Below are 20,856 nucleotides of genomic sequence, written 5' to 3'. Positions count from 1 at the left end.
AGTTTGTTTCCCAGAACCCATGTGAATGCTCCCAACTTCTTGTAAGCTCATTTCCAGGGACCTGACTAGTCTTCTGAACCTCTCAGTTAGCTGTCGTCACTTGTACCTAACTGCCCCACCCACCCACAGTCTAAACTAAGTCTTTAAAAAAATAAAAAAAAATCCCCCTTTCTTTGCCTCAGCTCTCCCATCTCTATAACAATATCAACAGTCCCTGAAGGGAGGTAGTGAGGCTTCCACAGGCCGGAAACAACAGTGCCTGTCTCATATCAAGAGGAGATGAGAAGCTAAAACTCTGTCAGGTGGTTCTCAGAAAACGACCCGAGGCCTAATTAGAACCACGTTGTCCAATGGTGTTTGTCAGAGTCCAGGAGTGAAGCCACCTTCCAATAATGGATATTGAAGCAAACCATCTCCCTTCTCCAAACCCTTCTACATCCTGTCAGTGTGGGTCCAGGCACCAGTAGCCCTCAGGCAAGCAGAGAACAGACGCTCAGGAGGTGAGAAAACCCGGTCTGGTAGGGTCTCCTTGGTAAAATAAGGGCAGTGTGGGGTGGGGCTAATGGCCTTTCTGTCTGGCCTGGAGGTCCTGCTATTCTCAGAAGCACTGGTAAGTAGTTCAAACATCATTAAATTCCCTGCCGTGGTGTTCCAGCAGTAAAACAGAGAGGAGTCTAAGGCCACTTAGAAATAGCAACTGTTTTGCCTTCACTAAGCCTCTCTACACAACATTTAATTAAAGCTGCAGGAGCATCCAGGAGTGGGAACCGAGGAGGGCGGAGTACTGTGCTGTGGTGGGAAGCACCAGGGCTTTCATCCCAGCCTCAGCCCAGTCCCGTGCCTTCCTCCAACCTAGCTCCTCTCAGGTAGGCTCCAGGTGCCCGCCTCCAGGTCTCCGCAGATGGTATTAAGTATCTTTACCCTCCTGGAGATAGAGTCAAATTCAGCTTGCTTCAACTACCCGAGAGCAGCATTGGGAAAATGACCATGGTTCTCTGAGCCTCAGATTTCCCCATCGGAGGACAAGAATGCAGGTGTTGTGAAGATAAAAGAGTTCCCTCCAGGGCTTCCTGACACTCCCCACTCATCCACTCTGACCAGGGCATCCCTGCCCAGCCTGACTGACACTAGCCCTCAGGGTTTTAGAGTCTGCAGGCATTTCTGTTTAACTCCAACACGTGAGGTCAGAGCCTCAGAGATGATATCCCATCCTTCCTGGTGTGAAGAACCCTGTTTTGTCAAACTCCGTATTTTCCAAAATTTCTTACAGTGCAATCTCGGTTTTGTGTACACTAACCTACTCTCCCACTCTCCTGTCCCTGCTCTGTCTGTCGCTCCTGGAAAGTGGCTGCTGGTCAGCACGAGGCGGGGCGCACATGGTACACCTTCCTCCCTAACCCGGAATCTTCAACCGGAATACTGAGCCTTCTCTTGAATCCAGGAACAAGGAATGGTGGCCTTCTGGTTTTGTTGGCATCTTGCTCCTACCCTGTGAACGGTGGCTGTGCCTCCCCAACCTGGAAGAATGGAGGGACCCAGAGGGCTGAATCTCCTAGAGGCCATTTTCTAAGGGAGAACACCCATTTCTGATGCTCATCGTTGCATCAAGCTGCCCATTCAGTTCTGAGGATGAAGTGCAACCTGCTCTGTGCCTCTTCTGCTGCTAAGAGGGGTGACACTCACCCTGGGAAGACAAGCACCCATCTCTCTGTAAGGTTGTACCCGACAGGTCTCAAACCCGGGACCCCCTAAAGGTGATCCTTGAACCCGGGACTCTATAAAGGTGACTTCTTTCTTTGTTTCTTTCTTTGTTTCTTTGTTTGTTTCTTTCTTTCTTTCTTTCTTTCTTTCTTTCTTTCTTTCTTTCTTTCTTTCTTTCTTTCTTTCTTCTTTCTTACTTTCTTTCTTTCCTCCCTCCCTCCCTCCCTCCCTCTCTCCCTCCCTCCTTCCTTTCCTTTTTTTTTTTTTTTTTTTTTTTTTTTTTTGAGACAGGGTTTCTCTGTGTATTCCTGGCTGTCCTGGAACTCACTTTGTAGACCAGGCTGGCCCTGATCTCAGAAATCTGCCTGCCTCTGCCTCCCGATTGCTGGGATTCAAGGCGTGCACCACCACACACGGCTAGGTGATTCTTTTCATACTAGACAGATGGGGCAGTCTTCTACCTCTCAACTTCTTTATTCTCCAGAACAATCCAAGTTGTCTGTTTTTGTTCTTTTTTGTCCTTCTCCTCCTCCTCCTCCTTCTCCTCCTCCTCCTCCTCCTCCTCCTCCCCCTCCCCCTCCCCCTTCCTTTTCCTCTCTCTTTTTTTGATGTTTCACGTAGGTGCTGGAAATTGGCAGGGTCTTCTGGAAGAACACTCAGTGCTTTTAACCTCTGAGCTATCCACTCCTCTTTTCCTTTTAAAATATAATTTCCCCAAGAAATATCTTAAAGCATTAACATCTTAAAACCATCAAGAATATAGCAATGTCTAATTTAAAAACTGTATTTTCTTTACTGCCTTCAATATTCACCTCTCCTGTGAGCATGCAGCAATCACCCACCAAAACTGGAACACGATATTATATATATTATATTATATTATATTATATTATATTATATTATATTATGTCTTCTACCTGTAGTAGTAAATGACTAAATATCATGCATTTTAAAGATTTATTTTTTATTTTATGCATATGTTTGAGTATCTGCAGGTCTTTAAGTGCATGATGTACATGCAGGTTCCCACAGAAGCCAGAAGAGGGTGGGTGTCAGATCTTCTGGAGCTGGAATAACAGAAGACTGTGAGGTGAATATGGGTGCTCGGAACCAAACCCTGGCCCTCTGCGAGATCAGCCAGTGCTTTTGGCTGCTGAGCAAGGACTTCCCACCCCCAACTGCCTCCTTCTTTCCCTCCCTTCTTTATCCCTCACAAATCAATAAACAAATAACAAACACAGAAATATGTCTTTTAAATCATAATAAATTTTAAAATAAAATCGGAAATAAATCTCTGAAGTCTAAAATCCACCCCCATATTACATTTCTAAAAGATTAAAATCTTAAACATTGAAATCCTGTCAACCTCGAGTCCCTAAAATTACAATTTCTGTTGCAAAAACCATCAACCCAACAGAAAAGCTACCCCAGAGAGGAGTAGGAAGTGGGATTCGGGTCAGAGACTACCATGTGTCCGCCAGACATTTGAGAGAGAGGGCATCATCGTAGCTACATTGAAATATCTAGAATCTGGCAGAGGATAATTTCTGGGGGGCTTAGACTGTTTTGTGAGGAAAATGACTAGCAGGGATGGGAGGCATCTCCTTGGAAGAAAATGAGACTGACCCATGACGGACCACATTCTCTAATGAGAGCTATGTCCTTCAACCTTTGTGTCCACCACAACTCGAGCCTCAGAGTCAAGGATCCTGCTAGCTGGCTGGCTCCTAAAGGCCACCCCCAGGCAACTTTCACACACATCCAGTTTATCTTTTAGTTTGAACTTTCTTCTTTTCTTTCTTTGTAGTTTTTCTTCACACTATTTAAAACCCCCCAAATTGTACTTTACCATCTCATCATCTGCTATGAATATCATTCTTGGGACACCTGTAATGTTTCTAATAAAGTATAGAGGGATTTCTAGAGTCCTGACTCATTCATTTTATGCATTTTTTTTCAAGCTGGATTCTGCAAACGTGGATCATCAGGTTGACCCTGTGAATGAATGTAATACATTGATGCTTTCCTTGACAAATGGCAGTTACTTCACGACTTTTTTCAAAAAGACATTAATAAATGTCTAATCATCCCAGACAATGTACTAATGACAGACCAAACAAATGATCTGACCAAGTCTACTTGGTGTGCCAATAAGCTTGTTGAGGTTACTCACGGGAGTGTGAGTGACTCAAAAGCAGCTGAACCCAGAGCAGTATGAGTGACAGACAGTTCATGAAAGCTGTGTCCCTGGACCTTCCTTCCCAACTTGTTCCACTGAAGAGACTCCTCTCCCCAACGATTATTTTCTGTTTCTAAATCCTTGGGGAGGGGCCTTCTGAATCTTTGAACTTTTGGAATTTCCTGAGCCTTGTAAGTTGTATAAGCTTCTAGAATCTTCTGTGTCCCTCTTCAAACCAAGAGAGGTATTTCTTATTTGCATGCGCTATTTTATGAGACATAAAATTTCTCAAGATCTCAGTTCTTCAGGTCACTGTACATGGAAGTGGTAACTGACTATAGCCTTGAGCAGTCTGGTCAAAAGTGTTTATGTGGCACCCCAGGTAACCACAGCTAAAGCTGTGTACCTAGCTCTGAGCCTTAACCATTTACCTTTTGACTTTTCTTCCTTCCTTCTTTCCTTCCTTCCTTCCTTCCTTCCTTCCTTCCTTCCTTCCTTCCTTCCTTCCTTCCTTCCTTCCTCCCTCCCTCCCCCCTCTCTCTCTCTCTCTCTTTCTTTCTTTCTTTCTTTCTTTCTTTCTTTCTTTCTTTCTCATACTCACTTTCTTTCTTTCTTTCTGCTGTTCTCTCTTTGTTTCTTTCTTTCTTTCTTTCTTTGTTCCTTTCCTTCTTTGTGACTTTCATATATGTATACAATTTATTCTGAAATCAATGCCCACTACACCCTACAAATCCTCCCAGCACCCTCCACCATTTTCTCTTCCCAACCTCATGTCTTCTCATCATCTGCTGAGCTAATCAGTGTACAGCTAGTCTGGCTTGCTTTTTTTCGCTGGGATAAAACATTGAACCAATTTGGGGAGGAAAGAGTTTATTCTGACTTACATGTTCAAGTCCCTCATTAAGGGAAAACAAGGCAAGAACTCCAGGCAGGAACTTGGAGGCAGGAACTGAGGTAGAGACAGCTGCTGAATGCTGTTCCACCTGCCACAGGATGTTACTGCCCGCAGTGGGCTGAGCCCTCCTTCATCAACTAGCAATCCAGGAAATGCTCCACAGATATGACCACAGGCCAATCCAATGCAAGCAGTTCCTCAACTCAGGTTCCTTCTTCCCGAGTGTTTTAACAACAAAACTAACCAGCACATGAGCAAGGGCAATCTATAGGACCATTTCCAAGAAAAACAGAGTCTCTTTGGCTTTTTTTTTCTCCCAAGAGCATAACATGCTTACTCTTCACTGTGATTCCATGTGACTATTATTCATGGACGCAAGGATGGGTGACATTGGCTCATGTCATTCTGAGAAATGGCCCAGAAAGTGTTCAATCATGTCAACGCACTTTCTGATAAAACCTGTTTTTAAAAAAAATCAATAATTATCTTCCAAAGAATTTTTAGCTTTTTGAGATCTGTATTTTTAGGCATTATATTATATTCTTTTATTTTATAATATATCAGACCCTGCGTGATTTCAGACTTCGCAAGTTTCTCCCGTGTACTCCAGTCCCACTTTCTGGGACTATGGAAACCTCTCCTGTCCTCTATCAATGCAGTCCACTGCAGTAACAACACATGACTTCTCATCACTTCAAATGCAGCTGGTGTGTGAGCAGGGGACTGAGGTTTTCATTACAGCTAATTATAATCAATGTTAATATAAAATGCCACATGTGGCCACCTTATTGGACACTGTCACGCTCTAAAGCAAATTACCCTGTGGGACTGTTCATGCCTCGTATGCGATATAGGCTCAATAAACATGGGCTCCACATCTTTCTACTTTTCTTTTCCTAGTCACCATTCTCCACCTCTTTTCCCTCAAGGCTCTGAGCTTATCCACCCTACTTTCTCTTCTTGGGCATCCATCCCTCCTTCTCTGCCCTTCCTTCCACAGACTCATCCCTCAATGTCCATTGGCACCAACACAGCCTCATCTGCCAAATTAGCTGTCCTGTAAATCAGCCCCAATAATTTGCCATCTGGTCCCAGCCCTAGTGAAGTCCCGAGGCAGCCAGGTGAATTCTGGCTGGAGGTGCTTCTGATAACCAGGCACACTGGGCAAACAGGGATGCTCCATCATGTCTAAGGTTGGCATGGCTTGCATGTGGTGCCCAGTGCCAGGAATTGGTGCCAGGTCTGCACTGGCAGCCAATCACAGAGAAGCCAGGGGTTCTGAAGGTGAGGAGTAGCCTAGAGCCCAGCTGCAGGTGCCTTGGCGGGCAGCAGATGGATTGAGTGCAGGCACCAGCCAGCAAGAGGCTGCTGGGCAGCATCCCAGGAGAGCGGTGTTCTCTTGGTACCTAAGGCTGTGCTACCATCACTGTAGCTGCAAGACCTCAGCACATCAGAAAGGGCATCTCTGAGACATGGTATTAGGGAGTGACATTCCATCCATACCTGGCCATCTAGAGGGACCCTACAGTAACAGCAGGCAGCATAGCTTCTCAACACAAGGGACCTGAACATGTGGGGCCAGGCCAGGGCAGGCCACAACAGGTCCCCAAGTTGGATTATAGTCAGAAGACATCAGGATCTTGAGCTCAGAGAGGACAGTCAAGTCAAGTTTGATGAAGAATGAATTAGTGTTTGTCTCCCGATCATTTTTTTTTTGGAGCAATCAAATGTAACAGCTCAGACACCCAAGTTCAAGGCCACCTCAGTTTCTCCAGGATGTTGCTGGTTAAGTGGCTGGTCTCCTTCATAAGAAGATAAGGAGGCTGGAAGGGAATGGTGGTTTCCCCTGGGGAGCATCTAGAAATGTCATGGCAAGGGGACTTTTAGTTATTGTGACAAGAAGTGAGAGGGCTATTGAGTGGATGGTGCCAGAATGCCAATTTCCTGAAGAGATTCTTTTTTTTTTTGATTTTTAATATTTTTATTACATATTTTCCTCAATTACATTTCCAATGCTATCCCAAAAGTCCCCCATAGTGCCCCCCACTTCCCTACCCACCCATTCCCATTCTTTTGGCCCTGGCATTCCCCTATATTGGGGCATATAAAGTTTGCAAGTCCAATGGGCCTCTCTTTCCATTGATGGCCGACTAGGCCATCTTTCAATACATATGCAGCTAGAGACAAGAGCTCCGGGGTTCTGGTTAGTACATCATGTTGTTCCAACAATAGGGTTGCAGATCCCTTTAGCTCCTTGGGTACTTTCTCTAGCTTCTCCATTGGGAGCCCTGTGATACATCCAATAGCTGACTGTGAACATCCACTCCTGTGTTTGCTAGGCCCCGGCATCATCTCACAAGAGACAGCTATATTTGGGTCCTTTCAGCAAAATCTTGCTAGTGTATGCAATGGTGTCAGCGTTTAGAAGCTGATTATGGGACGGATCCCTGGATACAGCAGTCTCTAAATGGTCCATCCTTTCATCACAGCTACGAACTTTGTCTCTGTAACTCCTTCCCTGGGTGTTTTGTTCCCAATTCTAAGAAGGTGCACAGTGTCCACACTTTGGTCTTCATTCTTCTTGAGTTTCATGCGTTTAGCAAATTGTATCTTATATCTTGGGTATCCTAAGTTTTGGGCTAATATCCACTTATCAATGAATACATATTGTGTGAGTTCTTTTGTGATTGTGTTACTTCACTCAAGATGATGCCCTCCAGGTCCATCCATTTGGCTAGGAATTTCATAAATTCATTCTTTTTAATAGCTGAGTAGTACTCCATTGTGTAAATGTACCATAATTTCTGTATCCATTCCTCTGTTGAGGGACATCTGGGTTCTTTCCAGCTTCTGGCTATTATAAATAGGGCTGCTATGAACATAGTGGAGCATGTGTCCTTTTTACCGGTTGGGACATCTTCTGGATATATGCCCAGGAGAGGTATTGCTGGATCCTCCGGTAGTACTATGTCCAATTTTCTGAGGAACCGCCAGACTGATTTCCAGAATGGTTGTACAAGCTTGCAATCCCACCAACAATGGAGGAGTGTTCCTCTTTCTCCACATCCTCGCCAGCATCGGCTGTCACCTGAATTTTTGATCTTAGCCATTCTGACTGGTGTGAGGTGGAATCTCAGGGTTGTTTTGATTTGCATTTCCCTGATGATTAAGGATGTTGAACATTTTTTCAGGTGCTTCTCTGCCATTCGGTATTCCTCAGGTGAGAATTCTTTGTTCAGTTCTGAGCCCCATTTTTTAATGGGGTTATTTGACTTTCTGGAGTCCACCTTCTTGAGTTCTTTATATATATTGGATATTAGTCCCTTATCTGATTTAGGATAGGTGAAGATCCTTTCCCAATCTGTTGGTGGTTTTTTTGTCTTATTGATGGTGTCTTTAGCCTTGCAGAAGCTTTGTAGTTTCATGAGGTCCCACTTGTCAATTCTCGATCTTACAGCACAAGCCATTACTGTTCTATTCAGGAATTTTTCCCCTGTGCCCATATCTTCAAGGCTTTTCCCCACTTTCTCCTCTATAAGTTTCAGTGTCTCTGGTTTTATGTGAAGTTCCTTGATCCACTTAGACTTGACCTTAGTACAAGGAGATAGGAATGGATCGATTCGCATTCTTCTACATGTTAACAACCAGTTGTGCCAGCACCATTTGTTGAAAATGCTGTCTTTCTTCCACTGGATGTTTTTAGCTCCCTTGTCGAAGATCAAGTGACCATAGGTGTGTGGGTTCATTTCTGGGTCTTCAATTCTATTCCATTGGTCTATTTGTCTGTCACTATACCAGTACCATGCAGTTTTTATCACAATTGCTCTGTAGTAGAGCTTTAGGTCCGGCATGGTGATTCCACCAGAGGTTCTTTTATCCTTGAGAAGAGTTTTTGCTATCCTAGGTTTTTTGTTATTCCAGATGAATTTGCAGATTGCACTTTCTAATTCGTTGAAGAATTGATTTGGAATTTTGATGGGGATTGCATTGAATCTGTAGATTGCTTTTGGCAAGATAGCCATTTTTACAATGTTGATCCTGCCAATCCATGAGCATGGGAGATCTTTCCATCTTCTGAGATCTTCTATAATTTCTTTCTTCAGAGACTTGAAGTTTTTATTATACAGATCTTTCACTTCCTTAGTTAGAGACACGCCAAGATATTTTATATTATTTGTGACTATTGAGAAGGGTGTTGTTTCCCTAATTTCTTTCTCAGCCTGTTTATTCTTTGTGTAGAGAAAGGCCATTGATTTGTTTGAGTTAATTTTATATCCAGCTACTTCACCGAAGCTGTTTATCAGGCTTAGGAGTTCTCTGGTGGAATTTTTAGGGTCACTTATATATACTATCATATCATCTGCAAAAAGTGATATTTTGACTTCATCTTTTCCAATTTGTATCCCTTTGCTCTCCTTTTGTTGTCGAATTGCTCTGGCTAGGACTTCAAGTACAATGTTGAATAGGTATGGAGAAAGTGGACAGCCTTGTCTAGTCCCTGATTTTAGAGGGATTGCTTCAAGCTTCTCACCATTTACTTTGATGTTGGCTACTGGTTTGCTGTAGATTGCTTTTATCATGTTTAGGTATGGGCCTTGAATTCCTGATCTTTCCAAGACTTTTATCATGAATGGGTGTTGGATCTTGTCAAATGCTTTTTCCGCATCTAACGAGATGACCATGTGGTTTTTGTCTTTGAGTTTGTTTATATACTGGATTACGTTGATGGATTTCCGTATATTGAACCATCCCTGCATCCCTGGGATGAAACCTACTTGGTCAGGATGGATGATTGTTTTGATGTGTTCTTGGATTCGGTTAGCAAGAACTTTATTGAGGATTTTTGCATCAATATTCATAAGGGATATTGGTCTGAAGTTTTCTATCTTTGTTGGGTCTTTTTGTGGTTTAGGTATCAGAGTAATTGTGGCTTCATAGAATGAGTTGGGTAGAGTACCTTCTGTTTCTATTTTGTGGAATAGTTTGTGAAGAACTGGGATTAGATCTTCTTTGAAGGTCTGATAGAACTCTGCACTAAACCCATCTGGTCCTGGGCTTTTTTTAGTTGGGAGACTATTAATGACTGCTTCTATTTCTTTGGGGGATATAGGGCTGTTTAGATCATTAACCTGATCTTGATTCAACTTTGGTACCTGGTATCTGTCTAGGAACTTCTCCATTTCATCCAGGTTCTCCAGTTTTGTTGAGTATAGCCTTTGGTAGAAGGATCTGATGGTGTTTTGGATGTCTTCAGGATCTGTTGTTATGTCTCCTTTTTCATTTCTGATTTTGTTAATTAGGATGCTTTCCCTGTGCCCTCTAGTGAGTCTGGCTAAGGGTTTATCTATCTTGTTGATTTTCTCAAAGAACCAGCTCCTTGATTGGTTGATTCTTTGAATAGTTTTTCTTGTTTCCACTTGGTTGATTTCACCCCTGAGTTTGATTATTTCCTGCCGTCTACTCCTCTTGGGTGAATTTGCTTCCTTTTGTTCTAGTGCTTTTAGGTGTGTTGTCAAGCTGCTAATGTGTGCTATCTCTAGTTTCCTTTTGGAGGCACTCAGAGCTATGAGTTTTCCTCTTAGAAATGCTTTCATTGCGTCCCATAAGTTTGGGTATGTTGTGGCTTCATTTTCATTGAACTCTAAAAAGTCCTTAATTTCTTTCTTTATTCCTTCCTTGACCAAGGTATCATTGAGAAGAGTGTTGTTCAGTTTCCACGTGAAGGTTGGCTTTCTATTATTTATTTTGTTATTGAAGATCAGCCTTAGTCCATGGTGATCTGATAGGATGCATGGGACAATTTCAATATTTTTGTATCTGTTGAGGCCTGCTTTGTGACCAATTATGTGGTCAATTTTGGAGAAGGTACCATGAGGTGCTGAGAAGAAGGTATATCCTTTTGTTTTAGGATAGAATGTTCTGTAGATATCTGCCAGATCCATTTGATTCATAATTTCTCTTAGTTTCACTGTGTCCCTGTTTAGTTTCTGTTTCCATGATCTGTCCATTGGTGAAAGTGGTGTGTTGAAGTCTCCCACTATTATTGTATGAGGTGCAATGTGTGCTTTGAGCTTTACTAAAGTTTCTTTAATGAATGTGGCTCCCTTTGTATTTGGAGCATAGATATTCAGGATTGATAGTTCCTCTTGGAGGATTTTACCTTTGATGAGTATGAAGTGTCCCTCCCTGTCTTTTTTAATGACTTTGGGTTGGAAGTCAATCTTATCAGATATTAGAATGGCTACTCCAGCTTGTTTCTTCATGCCATTTGCTTGGAAAATTGTTTTCCAGCCTTTCATTCTGAGGTAGTGTCTATCCTTTTCTCTGAGATGAGTTTCCTGTAAGCAGCAAAATGTTGGGTCTTGTTTGTGTAGCCAGTTTGTTAGTCTATGTCTTTTTATCGGGGAGTTGAGTCCATTGATATTAAGAGATATTAAGGAAAAGTAATTGTTGTTTCCTGTTATTTTTGTTGTTAAAGTTGGCATTTTGTTCTTGTGGCTGTCTTCTTTTAGGTTTGTTGAGGGATTACCTTCTTGTTGTTTCTAGGGCGTGGTTCCTGTCCTTGTATTGGTTTTTTTCTGTTATTATCCTTTGAAGGGCTGGATTCGTGGAGAGATAATGTGTGAATTTGGTTTTGTCGTGGAATACTTTGGTTTCTCCATCTATGTTAATTGAGAGTTTGGCTGGGTATAGTAGCCTGGGCTGGAATTTGTGTTCTTTTAGTGTCTGTATAACATCCGTCCAGGATCTTCTGGCTTTCATAGTCTCTGGTGAAAAATCTGGTGTAATTCTGATAGGCTTGCCTTTATATGTTACTTGGCCTTTTTCTCTTACTGCTTTTAGTATTCTATCTTTATTTAGAGCATTTGTTGTTCTGATTATTATGTGTCGGGAGGTTTTTCTTTTCTGGTCCAGTCTATTTGGAGTTCTGTAGGCTTCTTGTATGTTCATGGGCATCTCTTTCTTTAGATTTGGGAAGTTTTCTTCTATAATTTTGTTGAAGATGTTTGCTGGTCCTTTGAGTTGAAAATCTTCATTCTCATCCACTCCTATTATCCGTAGGTTTGGTCTTCTCATTGTGTCCTGTATTTCTTGGATGTTTTGAGTTAGGATCTTTTTGCATTTTACATTTTCCTTGATTGTTGTGCCGATGTTCTCTATGGAATCTTCTGCACCTGAGATTCTCTCTTCCATCTCTTGTATTCTGTTGCTGATGCTCGTATCTATGGTTCCAGATTTCTTTCCTAGGGTTTCTATCTCCAGTGTTGCCTCATTTTGGGTTTTCTTTATTGTGTCTACTTCCCTTTTTAGGTCTAGTATGGTTTTGTTCATTTCCATCATCTGTTTGGATGTGTTTTCCTGTTTTTCTGTAAGGACTTCTACCTGTTTGATTATGTTATCCTGTTTTTCTTTAAGGATTTGTAACTCTTTAGCAGTGTTCTCCTGCAATTCTTTAAGGGATTTTTGTGCTTCCTCTTTACTGTCTTCTGCCTGTTTAGCAGTGTTCTCCTGTATTTCTTTAAGTGTGTTATTAAAGTCCTTCTTGAAGTCCTCTACCATCATCAGGAGATATGCTTTTAAATCCGTGTCTAGCTTTTCCGGTGTGTTGGGGTGCCCTGGACTGGGCGAAGTGGGGGTGCTGGGTTCTGATGATGGTGAGTGGTCTTGGTTTCTGTTAGTAAGATTATTACGTTTACCTTTCGCCATCTGGTAATCTCTGGGGTTAGTTGTTATCGTTGTCACTGTTTAAAGATTGGAGCAGAAGCTGTGTTCCACTCACCAGCAGTCTCTAAATCCTGCGGCGGGGGTCGTGGGTAGCTGACGGTACCCCGGTGCTGGTCCAGCTGGAAGAGGCCTGTGGTCCTACTCAGGCCGGTTTTCTGCTTCCCTAACTAATGCAGTCTCTGGTCCCGCGTGCAATTGGATTGGAGCAGAAGCTGTGTTCCACTCTCCAGAAGTCTTAAGATCCTGTGGCAGGTGTTGTGGGTAGCTGGCGAGTGTCAGCTGACCCTGAGCCCCAGCTGCCCCGGTGCTTTTCTGACTGGAAGAGGGCTGTGGCCCTATGTAGGCCGGATTTCTCTCTCCCCAACCAGAGCAGTCTCAGGTCCCGCGTGATTGGACTGGAGCAGAAGCTGTGTTCCACTCACCAGCAGTCCCAAAATCCTGCGGCGGGGGTCGTGGGTAGCTGGCGGGTGTCAGGCAACCCTGTGCTCCAGCTACCCCGGCGCTGATCCGGCCGGATGAGGCCTGTGGCCCTACTCAGGCCGGTTTCTGCTTCCCTAACTAATGCAGTCTCAGGTCCCGCGCAATTGGATTGGAGCAGAAGCTGTGCTCCACTCACCAGAAGTCTTAAGATCCTGTGGCGGGTGTTGTGGGTAGCTGGCGAGTGTCCCCTGAAGAGATTCTTAACCTCTTCCTTCTCCTCCTCTGTCTTCTCCTCAGGGATGATTGTCCCAAGACATGCCAATAGTGTCTCAGAAGATGGACCTTCCTCCTTCCTGCAGAAGAGCCACCTAATATCTTTGGTGATCAGTGTTAGCTCACTGGCCGTTGGTCAACACCTGCCCAGCTAGTCAGATCTTTCTCAAGCAGCTGTCTTGGTTGCCACATGTCTACAAAATTAACAACCTGTCAAATTAGTATTTAAGTGGCCTAATCACTGCCACTAAGGCACTCTGAGATACATTCTGTGTGTCTCTCAGAGGTCCCCAGTGAGGCAGGACCCTGGATACTTACACAGGAAGTGATCTTGGCTAGAAGCTCCATCTCCTTTGCTTATTCAAGTCTTTGGTGCAGGAACCCAGAGAAGACAATAAATCTGAAACTTTCACCTGCTCTCCAAGAAGTTGGATCTAACCTCAACCCTATGTTGGAGAGGCTAAGTCTCTATGCGTTCGGACACCAGCTCCAACTTCCCAGTTGACAGGGCAGTTGCAGACACTCCGCCTCTGTCCTGTCTCTCTCCTAGGTCTCATGCATCCTAGGCTGGCCTAGAACTCACTGTGTAGCCAAGTGTGCTCTCAGACTTCTGACTCTCTTGCCTCTATCTTCCCCAAGCCCTGGGATCACAGACATGCAGATCCAGTGTTCAGTTTTATGAGGTGCTGGGGATTGAAGCCAGGACTTGGTTTATGCTAGGCACAAACTTTACCAACTTGGGCTGCATCCTGAGCCCTGCTTCTCTATCACTGGTCTGCCACCCATTGCTATGTAAAACAACCCATTGGCTGGAATAGCAAGGCAAAGTCATCCCTGCCTCAGGCTCTTGGTCTTAGTTACCCATGAAACCCAACTGAGTTCTTGTGTTTACTTTTACAGGACAACCGATAATGAAGGGAAAATGGGAACCCCCATGGCTGTTTTATACCCCAGACCTCGGTAGAAGAGCCTTGTCCTTTCCCTAAATGGGCCCACAGACCAGATAGTCCCAGGATCAGCCAGAAACCAGAAACAAGAAGGAAGTATGATGTGGGAACCTAGAGGAAGCAGGCTTGGTGAGTCCTATCCCAGTCTAACTACGACTATGTGACTTCTGCCTGGGCTATGACTGTGCCTTGGGACAGCTTTAACTGCTCTGATAAAGCCGATGCCTCTGTCCCCACTCCACTTGCTTTTCCCTGCTGGGAATGAGAAGATGACGGTTGGAGCTGCAGCAACTATCCTGTACTCAGAGTGGGGAAAGACTAAAGCAGTCTCAGAATTAGGAGCTGAAGATGGACAGCATCAGCTGCCTGGAGGGAAAGCAAAGCCATCTTTAGAAACACTGAGATTAGCCATTCTGATGGCTGCTGCCAAACTTCCTCTCAAGTGGCCACTGCTGCTGAATTGGTTACATGTGGTATTCTCTGTGCGCTGGCTCTTCCCAGTTGTCAAGTTGACTGTATCTGGAATGAACTACAGTTCAGAATGGAGGGGACACCTGTGATCCAGATTTTTGAGGCTGGAAGACACAGTTTTTTTTATCTGGATCTTGAAACATAGTCACCATGAAAAGCTAGGCCCAGGCAAGGTGGTACACACCTTTACTCCCAGGAGACAGAGGCCAGCAGATCTTTGAGTTCAAAATCAGCCTTGGACAGAGCAAGGTCCAAGATCAAGGTAGGTCCAGGAGTGGTGGTACAGATCTTTAGTCTGGGCCATGCCTTCTGCTGGAATCCTGCATAAGGACAATGGAAGAAGGAAAGTTTCCTTCTTCTCTGCCTGCTTGCACTTACTTGCCAGCACATCTTTTGAAACCTACTTCTTCAGGATCCCAGCTTATATAGAAGACCAGGTGAAACACCCAGCCTCATGGGACTGAGCAACTACTAGATACCTGGACTTCCCATTCACAGCTGCCCATTGTTGGGTTAGTTGGACTGCAGACTGTAAGTCATTCCAACAATTTTCCTTAATATATAGAGCATCCATAAGTTCTGCGACTCTGTGGAACACTGGCTAAGGCACTCTGCTGTCACATTCCCTCCTCAGAGGCCACCTACAGGAACCTACCCACAGCCATACAGCATGGCTGCAAAGTTCAGGGGCTCCAAACAGTGCCCTGCTTCCCCCAAGATAGGCACTCCTACAGTACTCAGAGGGCCACCACACAAGCACAGTGGAACCTTGGTTTCCCACTGCAGTGAGGAACTTGGCAAAGCATCCTGGCTATTTCTGTTTCTAGCAAAACTCAATACCCACATCAAAACCTCACTTTAGACTTTGCTATGAAAGTTCTGGTCAATCCGGGGAAGGATTCCCCTCTCCGGGTCTTAGTCTTCCCTCTGTATAACAAATAGATAAACCTCCTTGAACCACGTGTTGCCTGAAATGCTCTCTCTCTCTCTCTCTCTCTCTCTCTCTCTCTCTCTCTCTCTCTCTCTCTCTCTCTCTCCCTTCACCCATTTCGCTCTCTTTCTGCACATCCCTGAGCCCTGCCCCTACCTCCCCGGCTGAGCATGTAAGTCCCAACTAAAGGTTCCTTCTTGTGGGAGCATGGGTGTCATATCTACTGATCTCATATTGCAGGGAGCAAAGAGAGGAGACAACCCCAAGACTCACATACAGTGCCCGGAGGAGGGCAGAAGCAAGGGTTAATTATAAAGGGAAAGCAAGGGAGGGGGAAGGCAGACCGTTCAGGTTTGGAAGCCAAATGGCATGAAGGGAAAGGAGAAAAAGTCACTGAACATATTAATTAAGAACTCGAGAAGATGGAGCACTGGCCAGGGGCAGGGGTCAAGTACACAGCCAGTGCTAATTAGCTGTGGTGACCTTGGTTACAGGTCACTGAAAACAGAAAAAAACGCTCAGTCCTGCCAGGACATCATTGAGGGACTTGGTTCAGGGAAGGAGGAAGTGAGTGCTGAAGCACAGCTTTTGCATCCTCTGACCCCACCCACCCCCGCCCCAGCCCTTAGGCTCTGCTCCCATGGCCTGCTCAGAAAGAAGTGGACTCGGTTTCTAAAGCCTGCCTGTGCCAGACTCTGAGATGCACAGCTCTGGACGTCACAGAAAGGGCCAGCAGGAGATTCAGCAAACAGGAGCTATGGGAGAGGTTTCTGGTAGTATTTTCTTTGTTTTAGGAGTCCTGGTGTGAGATTGCAAATAAGGTGGCAGTGTAAGACAATCAAGCTTAGTAGGGGGACCCTGTATGCAAGGAAAAGAGGCCAGAAAGAGTAGGGGGTGGGGCTGTGCCACTGCAGGGGTTCCCACCCAGTCTCTATAGAAGGCTCCATGGTAGGGAACAGATCTATGAAAGGGTGGGGGACCCCAGGGAGCATGGAACCGTCCCTAGAGACTATCCTTTGGGCCACACTCAGCAGACAGGGCCAACCAGGCTGCCAGGAGACCTTGTAAACAGGGAGACTTTACCAGCTGCACAACTGCCCCTCACAGATTCAGAACTGGAGGAGTGCCCCCGCCCCCCGGGTCTGCTTTTCCTCTCCAGGCACCATTGCACACCGGGCTGGACTAGAAAGAACAAAGCTTAGCTAGGCTGGTGGGTTAGACAGGATCTTAGTCGGTGTGAGTACGGGAGAAACAGCCTTTTCTGGAGACCGTTTTCAGCGAAACAGCTCTCTCTTTATTGCGGGGAAACAAAGGCTATTTCAACCTTGGGAGAGGCGGGTAGGGGTTTTCAGGGCGAGTGTACCTTATCGGCTGGGGCATTCTGGGAATGCTTCATTTGCATGAAGAGGTGTTCTAGATGCTTGCTGGACATGTCCTTATAAGGAGAGAGGAAGTATATATAACTTGCGCTCTTGCTGCCGGGCTACATGATTGCCTCAAGGGTGGCAGAGGTGGGGGGTTGCAAACTTATTTGCACCAGGACATGGCGGCTCAGAGCAAGGAGGAAGTCATCCCACTTGAGGTATCAGGAGGAGAGTTTTGGAGGTTGGACATGTCTTGATCTCAGTCTTGCTCTGGACAGGCTTCCCCAGTCGAACAGCCTTCAAGCTCCATGGTCTGGTTTTGCTACTGCGGCAGCTAGTTCAGTGTCTCACCCTTTCTGTGCTCCTGTGGGTAACTTGGAGTGGCATGGTCGGCCCGCAGGCTCACTACCCTCACCCTGGGGTTCCATGTACAGAAACAGGTTGCAGAAGCCCTTGCTTCCAGCACAGGGTCGGGGGTGAGAGGCTGATGCATCCAGTATGCTGCTTGATACACCGGAGGAAGTGTCCCACCTTACCTCCCTCCCTCTGGTATTGGTCTGCCTCACCCCCCACCCTCACCCCCCGCGCGCCCCACCCTCACCAAGGACCTGTTATCTTCATTCACATCCATTGGAGAGCTTGCTCCATTGCTGAGAGCAGAAATCCCATTTGCATCCTGCAGAGGGCGTGCTGAGACCAGGGGCTCTTTACTGAGTCAAAGGCGCTCTCCCTATCACAGCCTGGGACCCTCCTCCTGCTGTCTGCCAGCCAGCCTCAGCTTGCTCCCCATCTCTGCCTCCCACTGACTGTATGAATGGAGTAGGGAGCTGCCAGCCTGCACCGCCCTCCGCCCTCTGCCTGTGTGTACCTTGCAGCCTGCCAGCTACAAGCTTATTCATCATCATCATCATCATCTTCTTCTTCTTCTTCTTCTTCTTCTTCTTCTTCTTCTTCTTCTTCTTCTTCTTCTTCTTCTTCTTCTTGTACTAGAAATTGGACCCAGGACCTCATGCATGCTATGGAAGCATTAGAACCATTAACCACATCCTGGTCCTGTGTGAAGGAAACAAGACCCCACCCCCATACAGCTTCTATTCCAGTAGAGGAGACAGTCCTAACTAAATAACTGGACAAAACATTTGTCGGGCCAGGCATGCTGTCATAGATCTGAGGTCCCAGAACTTGGGAAAAAGTAGAGAATTATCTAGACTGAGGGTCCCACAGAGGTCTGACCCTCCCCAGACCTGGGTCTGGAGTCACCGTGACCATGTCATTGACAGCAGTTCCTGGCACATGGCAGGGAAACTGGAAAGAGGGATCTCAGAGCGTCTTGGCTCCCTCCCTTGGCTCATGATGTCCCCAGGCGTGGGGCACATTTCTTTCCTTGACAGCTAAGGCTTCCTAAGACCTTCCAGTTAAAGATCATTTCAGCACAATGATTTCTTTTTACATATGTCTATTGACTTTTCCCCACGTTCCATTGGGATTTTCCATTATGTAAGTAACACCACGGCTGGTTACACCAATTCAAAGCAGCGAGGAGTTATGTGAGAGGGGCCCAACAGCTCTTCCTTCTCCTGCCCACAGACCTCCTGAGAAGAAAGGACATACCTGGACATAAACGAAGCTGGGCAGATGCTCAGTGGTTATGGGTATGTGCCTGAGTTCCTTTCCTGGGACCCATGTTGGGCAGCTTGCAATGGTCTCTAACTCCAGATCTAAGAGTCCAGTGTCTTCTCCTGGTATATGTGGCCCCTGTGTTCATGTGCACATACCCATACATAGATGCACACAAGTACACATGATTTTTAAAATAAAAGTAAAAAACAAAGAGCAGGACAAGAAGGCGACTCTCCACTCACAGGTGTCAGCTGTGCTATTCAAGAGTGGTCGATACAGCCAATGAAGGAGGGGTGGTCTCTCGTCGCACCCGTGAGTGTCTGTCACCCATGACTGACAGTGACCACGTATTTTGGGATGTGGGGAAAGTGCATGATGTCACAGAAGCTAATCTGCCTGCTGGAGCAATGCAAAGCAGAGACGTCATCAGGTGTTTCGGATCTGTATCTGCTCACCCCATCTGTATCTGTTCAGAGATAGCAGTGGGGACCCTTATTGATTGTTTCATCTCCTCGAGGAGGTCAGGGCAGCAAGAAGACACATCCCCCGTATGACTTCACCTCCCGATGCATGCCACGTGCTGGAAGAATTCCAAACAGCCGCGGCTGCTTCTCTTTCTCCCTTTGTCTTTTTTCTTGGACTTACACTGGCCTCTAAAGCACCCCCTGCCTGTCCCTTGAGGACTGGAAAGGCTGGGGGACTGAGTGACCCAAGAGCAGCTCCCAGGCCAGAACTGAGAGAAGCAGGCCTGTAGACAACTAGGCTTCCTGACCTCCAGGGGGCGTAAGTCCAAGGTACAGCTATATGTTGGCAAGCACTGTGAAGGCGCTCTAGCTGAGAATCTTCTCTTGCTGATCCCACTCCCCAACCCCTCTAGCCTTCCCTAGATCATCTCCCAAATATGCTGATTAAAATTAGGACGTTGACCTGGGTCTGTTGAAAACAGAAGTGTCTACACACAAATTCACATAGTTTTAAAATAAAAATAAGTCTGAAAAAGAGTCCAGGGCCAAAGCTGTAGTTCAGTACCTAGCATGCACAGCACCCTAGGCTCAAAGCCCAGCACCTAGCAACTTGGGAGATGGAGGCAGGAAGTTCAGAAGTTCAAGGACATCCTTAGCTACAGAGAAAATTTGAGGCCAGCCTGTGTTATATGAGTTATAGATTAGGCTCACATACACACAGATACACACAAACACACACACACACACGTATATACACATACTATATATGTCACACACACATGTATATACACATACTATATATGTATATGTATATACACATACTCTGTGTGTGTGTATTATTCATCCTGGTTGGGATGGGGCTGGCAAGTCCTTTCGTTCCCTTTCATGGCGGCAGTATTGCAGAAGACAGAGTGGAAGAAGTTATTAACCGACTTGCTGACCTTGGATAAGCCCCCCACCCCCACCCCCGCCCATTCCCTGCCTGATTAACCTTACAAGGCTAGCACCTTAATTTCTTTCCTGTCTGTGAACCCAGAGAAAGCTCACGGAAGACAGCAGCAGTGGTCAGACATCACTGAGAGTCTTGGGATTTTCACCCAGAGTTAAATTCTGCTTGTCAACCCTGTCATGCAATGAGGACCTTTTTTTCTACAGAGGTAAAAGATGTGAGACTAGGAGAAGAGGTGATACTCTCCTGATGCCCCCACATGGGCAGTGATCACAGTGGATCTGTCTGCCTCCGACTGCGATAGGCCTTCTTCCCTACTTGCCTTAGCTGAAGGGAGAGAATCTTGTTTGTTAGTTCGTTTGTTTTTAAAGATAAGTTGTCTTTGTGTCCCCTGGGTTGTCCTGGAATGCTATTTGTAGACCAGGCTGGCCTGGAACTCAGAGATCAACCTGCCTCTGCCTCCGAAGTCTTGTGATTAAAGGCATGCACTACCATACCCAGCTGGGAATAGAATCTTTATTCTCTCATGTGCATGCACATGTGACTAACCATATATACATGGTTGTGCATGCCTGTGTGTGTGTACACATGTGGTTACATGCACTCATATGACCATGTGTCTTTGTATTTGTGAATACGAACGTGTATGCTTGTATGTGTGCTTGTCTCAATATACAGATACATAAATGTAGTTTATGATAGATGCCAAGCCTCCAGAATACCCTGGATAGCAGGCATCCCGTTTTCAGCTCCCCTGTTACTGTTCTTTCCTTCTCCTCTTCGTCTCTTCACATCCCTAGGAAGAACAATCCTGAATTGGTTTTCTTTTGGAAGGAAAACAAATCTTGCCCTTTCCAAACTCCAAATGCTTTTACCTACTGGAAAATCTATAACAATTAACCAGATATGCCGGGAGA

This window comes from Mus caroli, unplaced genomic scaffold (assembly GCF_978045245.1).
Source record: "Mus caroli unplaced genomic scaffold, Mus_caroli_1 scaffold_18, whole genome shotgun sequence".
Classification (NCBI taxonomy): domain Eukaryota; kingdom Metazoa; phylum Chordata; class Mammalia; order Rodentia; family Muridae; genus Mus; species Mus caroli.
Note: the sequence above shows the minus strand (reverse complement) of the source record.